The sequence below is a fragment of the Aquarana catesbeiana genome, linkage group LG05 (assembly GCF_042186555.1).
Source record: "Aquarana catesbeiana isolate 2022-GZ linkage group LG05, ASM4218655v1, whole genome shotgun sequence".
NCBI lineage: Eukaryota > Metazoa > Chordata > Amphibia > Anura > Ranidae > Aquarana > Aquarana catesbeiana.
The window spans coordinates 603,181,369-603,193,812 of record NC_133328.1 but is presented as its reverse complement, the minus strand read 5'-3'; positions in this window follow the sequence as shown (position 1 = coordinate 603,193,812).

The following is a 12,444-nucleotide window of genomic DNA, read 5'->3' as shown; positions in this document are numbered from 1 at the left end:
GATTGGGATCTAAAGGAGGACATTACTGGGACTGGAGCCGGGAGAAGTAATATGATGGTGAATAGAGCACATCAGTCTCTGTCCCTGGGCCCTGGCTGCATGGCATATGCAGGGGACAGAGACTGATGTACTCTATTCACCATCATATTACTTCTCCAGTCCACATCAGATTCATCAGTGTGCTGTGTCCTCCTCCTGTACCCCTTTCACCTCTCCACAGGTCAGGGCAGAGGTGAAAGGGGTACAGGAGGAGGACACAGCACACTGATGAATCTTATGTGGACTGGAGAAGTAATATGATGGTGGACAGGGGAGGAGGCTGCTGTGAGGATGTGTCCTGTCCACAGTCTTTGTCCACCTCCTGTAGTATGTCCGCAACCTCTGTCCCCCTACTGTAGTATGTCCGCAACCTCTGTCCCCCTCCTGTAGTATGTCCGCAGCCTCTGTCCCCCTCCTGTAGTATGTCCGCAGCCTCTGTCCCCCTCCTGTAGTATGTCCGCAGCCTCTGTCCCCCTCCTGCAGTATGTCCGCAGCCTCTGTCCACCTCTTGTAGTATGTCCGCAGCCTCTGTCCACCTCTTGTAGCATGTCCGCAGCCTCTGTCCACCTCCTGTAGTATGTCCGCAGCCTTTGTCCACCTCTTGTAGTATGCCCGCAACCTCTGTCCACCTCTTGTAGTATGTCTGCAGCCTCTGTCCACCTCTTGTAGCATGTTCGCAGCCTCTGTCCACCTCCTGTAGCATGTCCGCAGCCTCTGTCCACCTCCTGTAGTATGTCCGCAACCTCTGTCCACCTCTTGTAGTATGTCCGCAGCCTCTGTCCACCTCCTGTAGTATGTCCACAGCCTCTGTCCACCTCCTGTAGTATGTCCGCAGCCTCTGTCCACCTCCTGTAGTATGTCCGCAGCCTCTGTCCACCTCCTGTAGTATGTCCGCAGCCTCTGTCCTTCTCCTGTAGTATGTCCGCAGTCTCTGACCATCTCTTGTCTCTTATCATGTCTGCAGTCTTTGAGGGGATCCTAGAAAGTATTCAAGAGTTGGAGTGCTGCCGGGATGGGGGTTAGGGGAAGAGACAGACACGTGTGGACTGTGGAGAGGAGACTATAGAATAGCCACCAAGCTGGAGCCATCTGACTGAGCCCTGCTGGGTGCACCTGAGAGGAGGTCAGTGACAGTGCCGCCAGGCCAGTCTGGGGGGGTCCCTGATGTAAGGCGGAAGTGAATACAATAATGTAAGGGGGCACTGATATAAAGGTTCCCCCCCTATATTAGTAATCCCCCCCTTACCTTAGTGTATTCACACTGCGGAAGGTGGTCTCTGGTCACCATCCTGCAGACTCTGATGTAAGGGAGAACTCTCTGCTGGCCGGGTTATAGTAACCTGACCTTCATGTAAATTGAGAAATATGTTTTTTGACTTTTGTTTAACTTAAACACATTGCTAATAGCACTAGCTATGTGTTTATAGTTCAAATATTAATATTTGCAATGTTTAGCACTAAAAACAGTAATTTTAGGTACTTTTTTTGCAGTGTCAGTAAAAAATGTGGATCTGCCAGTAAATTTCATGTTTTTTTTTGCCAGTAAAAAATGGGCACCGTTTGTAAATTTTGACGTTCTGCCAGTAAATTTCACTTCGGGGGGTTGGCAACACTGAGCTGAAGTCAGCTATGCCACTATGGGGGGAAAACAGTTATTAACTGAGTAGAACTGTGCAGTTAACAGTGTCCAGCGAGGGAGAGAACTTTGTTGCGGTATAAGGCCTGTCCAGGCAGGTGTCAAACTGTGGTTTAGGAACTTTCTGGCCCTTGGGAGCAGCGTGAATGTGAAGGTCTGCGTTGCCGTTGCTGCAAAGGTGGGTCTTCACCTTTGGGAGGTACTAAGATGATACCTCATTCTTGGAGAAGGTGCATGCCTTTCTGTAGTACGCTAACTGTATGCGTGGTACCATTCCTGGTAATGTGTAGAGTCGTGGGGTGTTGCCATTTATATGGAATTTTATGGTTGTGTAGTTCTTTCGTGACAGGATTTAGATTTCTCCTGAGTTGCAGTGTGAATTTGGAGAGATTCGGGGAAAAGCTGGATTCCCTCATAGGGGCAGGGTAATGGGGATTTGGACTTTGCTTCTGTCATCAGTTTTTCTTTAATGTGGAAGAAATGTACCCGCATGAGTACGTCTCTCGGAACAGACGCTGCCAGGTGAGGGGGTTTCGCAATTCTGTGGATCCTATCGATAATGATATCTCTGGAAGATGCGTCAGGTAGGATTGTATGTATGAGGTCTCTGGCATATTTAGGTAGGTCTTCTGGTGGTACTGCTTTGGGGACCCCTTCAACTTAACATTATTGCATCTGGAGCGGTCTTCCAAATAGGCCAGCTTGGCCCGGACATACTCTTGCTCTTCCTTTACTTCCTCATCGTATCAATCAGATAATTTACAGATGTTGTGCATTTGGCCATGCTAGTTTCAATGGTAGTGACCCTGTTCTCCATACAGCGCATGTCAGTGGAGATTTTATGGAAAAGGGAAGATAGGTCTGTCATCAGCGATGACTGTAGTGACATGAGCATATCCTTTAAAGTGGTATCTATTACTGGTTGCCCTGTGGTTGGGAAGGATGCCATTGAGTTGTGTAAGGCCTGATTGGAGCTCAGTGGATTAAAGGCCTGGGCCTCGATTAGTGCCATTGACGGCCACGGTAGAGGTGCATCCATTCGCATCCGGGCTTTGGCAGGGCTGCTGGTGAGGGGTTCCGCACCCAGGTCATATGTGTGGGGGAGGAAGGTAGAGCCGAGAAGCCCATTTCATCCTGGATTGCATCGGGAAGGGCCGTGTAGGCCTCCTGCGGCGCAGCTAGGCCGCTGCCGCCATCTTGATGTTTACTGACCTCATCCTCCGGAGGGAACATGAAGGTGGTCAGCTTTTTGGGCCTGCAATGCCCCATCTTCTTGCGGGACATTGCTGGCGGGGTCGAGATGGTACTCTGGGGTGAAGATGGTGAGGCTGTGTTGCCGCTGGTGGCCCTGGTTCGTTCCGGTGTTCTCCCTCACTGTGGAGCTGCAGAGCTAAGCGTCCATCTTCAGCGCCGACTGACCACACCCCCCCATTATGGAATTTTTTTAACCACTAGAGTCCTAGCCACTGTTTTAAAATGGGGCAGGGATAGAGGCTATTAATCCCAGAGCCATCCCAGTACCCTTTTAACATGGTGATGGCTCTCAACTGTTCTGCAGCACTCTTTCAGATTAAGTGCTGGAACTGCTTTCTGTCTGTGAAATAATCAGCTCCTGGGCTAGCAATCATGTTATACAGCACTCCATAGCAGACCGTTGTGAACACAATGCTTCCCACATCATGTTTAAATTGGGAAGGCTGATGATGTCACAAGTGAAATCAATGTACTTCCTTTGAGTACAGTTTAGCTCTTTCCAGCCCTTCTCTGCAGCAATGGGTCACTGCTATAGTGAGTTATTGCTGGCAGATTGCTTCAAGCAATCGATAACTATTATGCCCCGTACACACGGTCGGACTTTGTTCGGACATTCCGACAACAAAATCCTAGGATTTTTTCCGACTAATGTTGGCTCAAACTTATCTTGCATACACACGGTCACACAAAGTTGTCGAAAAATCCGATCGTTCTAAACGCGGTGACGTAAAACACGTACGTCAGGACTATAAACGGGGCAGTGGCCAATAGCTTTCATCTCTTTATTTATTCTGAGCATGCGTGGAACTTTGTCCGTCGGATTTGTGTACACACGATTGGAATTTCCAACAACGGATTTTGTTGTCGGAAAATTTTATATCCTGCTCTCAAACTTTGTGTGTCGGAAAATCCGATGGAAAATGTGTGATGGAGCCTACACACGGTCGAAATTTCCGACAACAAGGTCCTATCACACATTTTCCGTCGGAAAATCCGACCGTGTGTATGGGGCATTAGAGTGATCTGTTGCTACACAACTGCATGGGGGGGGGTAGAAAGAAATTGGGATTAATGATGTCCTATAGATTGGGTCATCGAAATTTGGAGCTATAAAGAGGCACTCAGGACTTTCATGGTACAACCGAACTCACAACACTAAATTACTGTTAAAATCATAGTATTTATTACACCATTTGTGTTAAAACATCCTTTCACATATTTGTTTGTCAGTAACAATCGACAAAACACATGAAATATTAAAACTGTCTGGCTGGTGTAAGTGGAACGGTAAGTATGCCCCCCCTTTTCCCTTCTTCCCCGCCTCTTTTACTGGCCTCTGACTGATCCACATGATTTCGGGAATGTCATAGCCTCTTTCTATGTTTGTATTGGTTATGCTGTTTCTCTATCTATCTTACTATCTGAGAGCATGTATGTTGCCGCCGTCCTTTTACTGCAAGCACGCATGCATGCTCATATATATAAAAATAAAAACAACATTTGGTATTATTTTCTGTGTACTATTACAACAATGTTTATTTTTCTGCAGATTAACATGCCCTCTATTAAAACTCCCTGAAGAATCGTTTTTCCCGCAAAACCTGTCAAGTGAAAAACTGGATTCTTACTAACATAGATTCCCTATGGTTGGGAGGATACTATACTACAATATCCAGTATCCAAAGGGGAATACAGATGTTTCAATATTTCATGTGTTTTGTTGATTTAGTTTTTTTTTTCACAAGAAAAAATGTTTATTCAAGATATTTAACACTACAAGCGATGCATAGACACAGTTAGATATAGTAGTATTATTACATATTTAGTTACAAGGTAGATAATTAGTTTGTTCACATAGACAGTAGAAAGATATTTGAGAGCATGACACTGCAGCAAAATATGGGTGTAGAGGCAACAGGTTAAAGCGAATTAACCAAGGAGATCTTGTGGGGAGGAGTGGGGGGGGGGGAAGGGGGGATAAAGGATAGATGAAAGATGAGGGGGGGGGGGGGGAGACAAGGGAGGAACCACAAGTACCTTATTAGTTTAATTTAGCATAAACAATAGGTGTTCATTTAAGAGATCTTAGCCGTGATGTATAATCATGGAGCTGGTACATCAGCATCACCGCGGATATTGTCCACAGCCCCAGCACCCTATGCATCTATCCATCCCGACCATATCTTGTCGAATTTTTTAGGGCAGTTACGATTAACATATGTGAGTTTGTATAATGGGAGTACAGAGTTCATTGCTAGGCGCCATGAAGATACCCTAGGGGGTGAAGCGTCCTTCCAGTGGAGGAATATCTCTTTCGGGGCATAAAATGTAGCATAACTCAGAAATAGTTTGGTATATTTGCCCGTACACTGGGATTGAAAATATTCAACAGCATTGCTTTGGGGTGAGCCCCCACATCTAATGAAGTAACCTGATCGAGAGTGTTAACTATTTCCAACCAATAGTCCCCGAGACGGGGGCAAGACCATACCGTGTGAAGAAAGGAGGCGGACCCCAGACCACACCTGGAACAGGTTGCCGGAGTGTTAGGTGCCATAATTGTCAGTCGTTTCGGGGTGTAATAGGCCCTGTGGAGGAACTTGACCTGCATGAATCGATCTCTAGCCGAAATCGCATTGAATCGCAACAAAGGAGGATACACATGTTTCCCATTCATCCTCTGACAAATCGGGAATGTCTATTTTCCATTTGTCCAGAGTTTTCTCAAGTTTCTTTGTAGGGGGTATGGAAATATATAGAGGATAATGAATTATCTATGAGCTTAGCGGTAAGTAGTCCCTCCACAGGGTCTGACTCTAACTTAAGGAGTGATGGAAACTGTTTCCTATAAGCATGTAGGAGCTGGTAGTATCTAAACAGCATCCAGTCTGGTAGTGAATAAGCATTCTTGAGGTCAGAGAAGGTTCTTAGTTTACCGCCTACAACGATATGTTTTAGCTTAACAATTCCCTTCCTTGCCCAGATTTGGGGATCTGGAACCGATTCCATGTGCGGTAGTCTAGGGTTGCCCCACAGGGGAATGTGGGGGGAGAAAGTCCCTGGGGTGTTAAAGCAGGTCCTAGCCCTGTTCCAAACTGCGATTGTAGTGCTCATCAGCTCCGTAATGCCAGGGTGGGATTTCATCCCTCTGAACACCACGTTGCTGAGAGAGGAGTAGGAACCCATGATAGCGCCTCCAAGGTCATCGCTAGGTTGTCACGTGGTTGGGAGAACCACCATCTAACCGTCACCAGGACAGGTGCCCAGAAGTAAACCTGAAAGTCCTGTTTTGTCGATTTTTACTGACTATGGATGAGCCGAACACCCCCCGGTTTGGTTCGCAGCAGAACAGGCGAACAGGCAAAAAATTTGTTCAAACAAGTGAACACCGTTAAAGTCTATGGGACACGAATGTGAAAAATCTAAAGTGCTCATTTTAAAGGCTTATATGCAAGTTATTGCCATAAAAAGTGTTTGGGGACCCAGGTCCTGCCCTAGGGGACATGTATCAATGCAAAAAAAAGTTTAAAAATGGCTGTTTTTTGGGAGCAGTGATTTTATTAATGCTTAAAGTGAAACAAAAAAAATGAAATATTCCTTTAAATATCGTGCCTGGGTGGTGTCCTTAGTATGCCTGTAAAGTAGCGCATCTTTCCCATGTTTATAACAGTGCCACAGCAAAATTACATTTCTAAAAGGAAAAAATGGCATTTAAAACTGCTCGCAGCTGTAATGTATTGTCGGATCCCGGCAATATAGATAAAAATACCAAAAATACCAAAAAAAAATGGCGTGGATGTCTTCAGGTCTGGTATGGATATTAAGGGGAACCCCGCAGCCAGATGTTTTAAAAAATAGTGTGGGGGTCCCCTAGGCCCTCAGGCACTATATACTCTGAACAGCAGTATATATACTATACAGCCTGTCCTATTGTCATGGTTATGCAGTAGTGTTTGTCTGTCAGCTTACCTTTCCTTCATGTGTTCACCTCTAGAAACCAGCCACTCTCACCTGACTGCTTTTATAATCTCTCCTCTAGCATGGCTCCACCCCAGCCCCTATCAGAGAACTCTATATTAACCTGTGCACTGCAAGCCAACCCTGCTGATCAACTTTGGGTGTTTAGCTTCCGTGTGCATCTTGCTGTGTCTTCTACGTCTGATTCCAGTTATCGATCTTGGCTTGTTCTCGACTATCCCTGTCTGCTTGTGACCCTGACCTTTGGCGTGTTCTATGTTTATCCTTGTCTGCTAGTCGCCCCAACCTTTGGCTTATTCCCTTACTATTTCTATCCTCCTGTAGCCTACTGTGGGCGTGAGCTGGGAGACCCTGGGGGTCGCGACCTGCAGCCAGTTGCAGCCCAGTCCATCCTTACCACTAGAGGCTTTGGTGAACACCTGCTGGCTCTTAGACTCCGCGCCCTAGGGAATCTTACGCTCTAGCCCCTGTGGGATCCATCTTGGTGTTCCAGCGGGCCTGCCTTCCTTTACAACCCAGACTCACATCCGCAGCAGTCAGCCGTAGGGTCCACTACCTTTGCGGTGCACTCCTGATCCCAACAGTGTGCATCTGTCACCTGGCCTCAGGTGATCTGACACCTATATACTCTGCAGAAAATTGGGCCTTAGGCGTTGGTGGTACCATAACACTGTAAGCCATCACAGTTACCCTTGTTGGGCGCAGGAACGGGTCCTGCTGTGAAATATTATATCAAGAACTGTAATTACATGCCCCTGTTAAACAGGGGCAGAAAATTGGGCCTTGGGTGGTGGTGGTGCCACAACACTGTAACCTCTCACAGATAATCGTGTTGGGTGCTGGAAAGGGCCCTGCTATGAAATATTATATCAAAGTTGTAATTACATGCCCCTGTTGAACAGGGGCAGATAAATTGGTCCTTGGGTGGGAGTGCCACAACACTGTAACCCCTCACAAATACTCTTGTTGGGCGCAGGAACAGGCCCTGCTGTGAAACATGACTGCCAGTTTCTTGTCCTTCTGTGCACCCCCTCTCTCTAGGCTCACGTTACTCCCTTCTTCAAAGCAAGGAATTGGTTGCACACTGGAACTCCAAATTATCTCGATGTCATCTTTATTGTCAAAAGGGTCAGACATATACAGGCAATGGTAGGTAGGTTTACCATTGCCTGTATCTGTCTGACCCTTTTGACAATAAAGATGACATTGAGATAATTTGGAGTTCCAGTGTGCGACCAATTCCTTGTTTTGTTCGTCTTCCACGGTGGTGAGCCAAGGTCTGCACCTGCGATCCATCCTGTACCTGATTTTGCCTGGAGCGGTGTGCTTCTCTTTGTTCTTTCCTACTCCCTTCCTCAACCTGGGAACCAACATCAGAGCCTTCAAATAGCTGTGCATCCTCCAGCAGCATATAACCTACGCTGTGGTCGAATAATTCTGGGGACTCCTCCATGCATGATGGTGGGGCTATGGAAGAAGCAACTGTGGACAAGGAGCCAGTGGAATAGGCCGCTTTGGCAGCTGTGTTGGAAGGCAAACTACTCTGAGCCTGGGTGACAGAGGATGAGGAGGATGAGGGCGGCTTCGTTATCCACTCCACCAACTCTTCTGCATGTTGTGGCTCAATAACATGGCCAGCAGCAGCAAAAAAGGACAAGCGTGTCCCACGGCCACCTGCAGAGGATGCACCGTGTCCACGACCAGCACTGTTGACTGTAGACACAGAGGCTGCTTGTCCTCTTTTAGTGGCCTGTGAGCGTCTGCCTCTTCTTGATGGCCTTCCGGACATGATGTATTTTTTGTTTTTCAACACCACACTACACTGTATTAGATACTGTGTACACCGCCTGCACTGTATTAGCAACTGTACAACGGCTGCACTGTATTGCATACTGTGTACACCACCAGAAGTGTAGTAGAAACTGTACACACTGTATTAGGTACTGTGTACACCCCCTGCACTTTATTAGCAACTGTACACCACTGAATGCACTGTAGATATAGGCTACACTGAATGCAGAGTATATATATATATACATACACACACACACACACGAGACTGTTTATATTAATACACGAATCCCATGATTAAGTCCTAGTGACGAAACATGTCGGGGCGTGGCTATATGGCAATCTAGCACGTGTGACGTAAGACGTTGTGACGAGACACGGTGTATTGGGAAGTGGAGGATCGGTTCTAGGAGCTGGTGAGAGTATCACCAGCATTCATACTCCCTGGGTCCGCCGCGACCGTAGTTAAAGTAGTTCTAACCACTGCATGGATTGCCTTGATGTGATTTGCCTTTTTGCCTGCTGTGAAATGTTTTTATGTGAGTACAATGGTGATGGATTACTGAAATTTTAATAAATTGTCTGAATGGTATCACACTATTGGAGCGCTTTTTTCATTCACATGTGGAGCAATTACTTCATGAAGTGTGCTTGAAATACACACCATTGGATATTGGAGATCTGATTTTAACCCCCATTTGAGAGGGTTGAGGCGATTCTGGCCAAACACGAGAGTGTGAGGCTATAGCAGCTGGTGAGTGCGTTTCTTTAAGGGGAGTGGAATCACGGCACTGAGGTGTGGTCGATGATTACAGGAATCACTTCTTTTCTCATACCGAAGTTCTTATCACTATTTGGACTTTCGTTCACACTGTACATGGACTTTTTTTATGCATCATATATTTTTTTCAGGAGTGATATATGAAGTTCACACTTGTCACAGGGTGTTATTTGTTTAGTCACTTTATTTAGGTTTTGAATGTATTTACACACATTCTCTATTTTTAATATTCATTACACTATGATATTGATCATAGGGTCACATCATTAGCAATACTTTATTCATTTTTTTCACTTACAGTTTATTAGTATCACGTTAGTGCCACTATTCATTCTTTTACTTTATTAGAGGTTTGAATTCGGTTCACATATTTGCTTTTTTAGGTGGCAGCTGTAGGATTGGCCTTGTGTATTTTCAAGAGCGCAGTGGTGGTATTACAGGTATAGGCGGATTCACTTGTAAACCAATGGTTTGAATATATTAATACACCGCCTGAAGTGTATTAGAAACAGTACACCACAGAATGCACTGTAGATATGGGCTACACTGGATGCGGTGTATAAATATATATACAGTATCTCACAAAAGTGAGTACACCCTAACATTTTGTAAATATTTTATTATATCTTTTCATGTGACAGCACTGAAGAAATGACACTTTGCTACAATGTAAAGTAGTGAGTGTACAGCTTGTATAAAAGTGTAAATTTGCTGTCCCCTCAAAATAACTCACACAGCCATTAATGTCTAAACTGCTGGCAACAAAAGTGAGTACACCCCTAAGTGAAAATGTCTAAATTGGGCCCAAAGTATCAATATTTTGTGTTGCCACCATTATTTTCCAAGAGGGTTACTCTTGGGCATGGACATCACCAGAGCTTCACAGGTTGTCACTGGAGTCCTCTTCCACTCCTCCATGATGACATTACAAAGCTGGTGGATGTTAGAGACCTTGCGCTCCTCCACATTCCGTTTGAAGATACCCCACAGATGCTCAATAGGGTTTAGGTCTGGAGACATCTTTGGCCAGTCCATCAACTTTACCCTCAGCTTCTTTAGCAAGGCAGTAGTTGTCTTGGGGGTGTGCTTGGGGTCGTTATCATGTTGGAATAATGCCCTGTGGACCAGTCTCTGAAGGGAGGTGATCATGCTCTGCTTCAGTATGTCACAGTACATGTTGGCATTCATGGTTCCCTCAACAAACTGTAGCTCCCTAGTGCACCCCCACAGCACTCATGCAGCCCCAGACCATGACACCCCCACCACCATGGTTGACTGTAGGCAAGACACACTTGTCTTTGTACTCCTCACCTGGTTGCAGCCACACACGCTTGACACCATCTGAACCAAATAAGTTTATCTTGGTCTCATCAGGGTTCCAGTAACCCATGTCCTTAATCTGCTTGTCTTCAGCAAACTGTTTGCAGGCATTCTTGTGCATCATCGTTAGAAGAGGCTTCCTTCTGGGATGACAGCCATGCAGACCAATTTGATTCAGTGTGCAGCGTATGGTCTGAGCACTGACAGGCTGACCCCTCACCTCTTCAACCTCTGCAGCAATGCTGACAGCACTCCTACGTCTATTTCCCAAAGACAACCTCTGGATATGAGGCTGAGCACGTGCACTCAACTTCCTTGGTCGACCATGGCGTGGCCTGTTCTGAGTGGAACCTGTCCTGTTAAACCGCTGTATGGTCTTGGCCACTGTGCTGCAGCTCAGTTTCAGGGTCTTGGCAATCTTCTTATAGCCTAGGCCATCTTTATGTAGAGCAGCAATTCTTTTTTTCAGATCCTCAGAGACTTCTTTGCCATGAGGTGCCATGTTGAACTTCCAGTGACCAATACGAGAGAGTGAGAGCGATAACACCAAATTTAATACACCTGCTCTCCATTCACACCTGAGACCTTGTAACACTAAAGAGTCACATGACACCGGGGAGGGAAAATGGCTAATTGGGCCCAATTTGGACATTTTTACTTAGGGGTGTACTTACTTTTGTTGCCAGCTGTTTAGACATTAATGGCTGTGTGTTGAGCTATTTTAAGTGGACAGCAAATTTACACTGTTACACAAGTTGTACACTCACTACTTTATATTGTAGAAAAGTGTAAAAGTGTAATTTCCTCAGTGTTTTGACATGAAAAGGTATAGTAAAAAAATTTAAAAAATGTGAGGGGTGTACTCACTTTATTCTTTACATATTCTATACATATTCTATACATAATGAGGAAAAACAGAGAAACACTGCGCTAAATTAATAACATAGAGCAGCTACATACGATGTGACAAACAACAATGAATAATGTGAATAGAAAATGTAGCGCATAAACGTGGTAAATGTTATCCACAGCACACCTTAATAATAAAAAATATATATATGGGGCAACCTAAGAGAAGGTAAAAAAGCCCGGGCTTTTTTACCTTCTCTTAAGGTTGCCCCATATATATATTTTTTATTCTGTGATCACTTTGTTTTTATGTATCTTGTTTCATTACAATAAAAATATACCACCGTTTTATCTGCACTATGGAGAAGCTCTCTTTTTCTTTCCATATATGATTGGGAGAGGACTAATATAGCCAATCCTGGCTATACACCATACACTTCAGTCACCAGAACTTCACTTATAGTCACTACAAGGATTCGTTTGATGATCCCGTGAGAACCTGGGGAATCGACACTTATGACCGTTGTTGATCCGGATATCGATCTACAGGCCTGGTGTGGTGAAAACGCTCACATGACTCCATGTCATACGACAGGGGAGTCCACGAGATCTGGTAAGAGTCCAACTTATTGTTTTGCCTTGGCTAACGGGTGTATGGACAGGGGATTATAGCGGTGCTAAAGTCAAGGGGTACAAAAAAGGAAAAGACGAAAAAGAAAATATATAAAAGGCAAAAAATTACAAAGTTTATTAATAATAATACATATATAGAAAAATACACTTAGGTCAATTAACA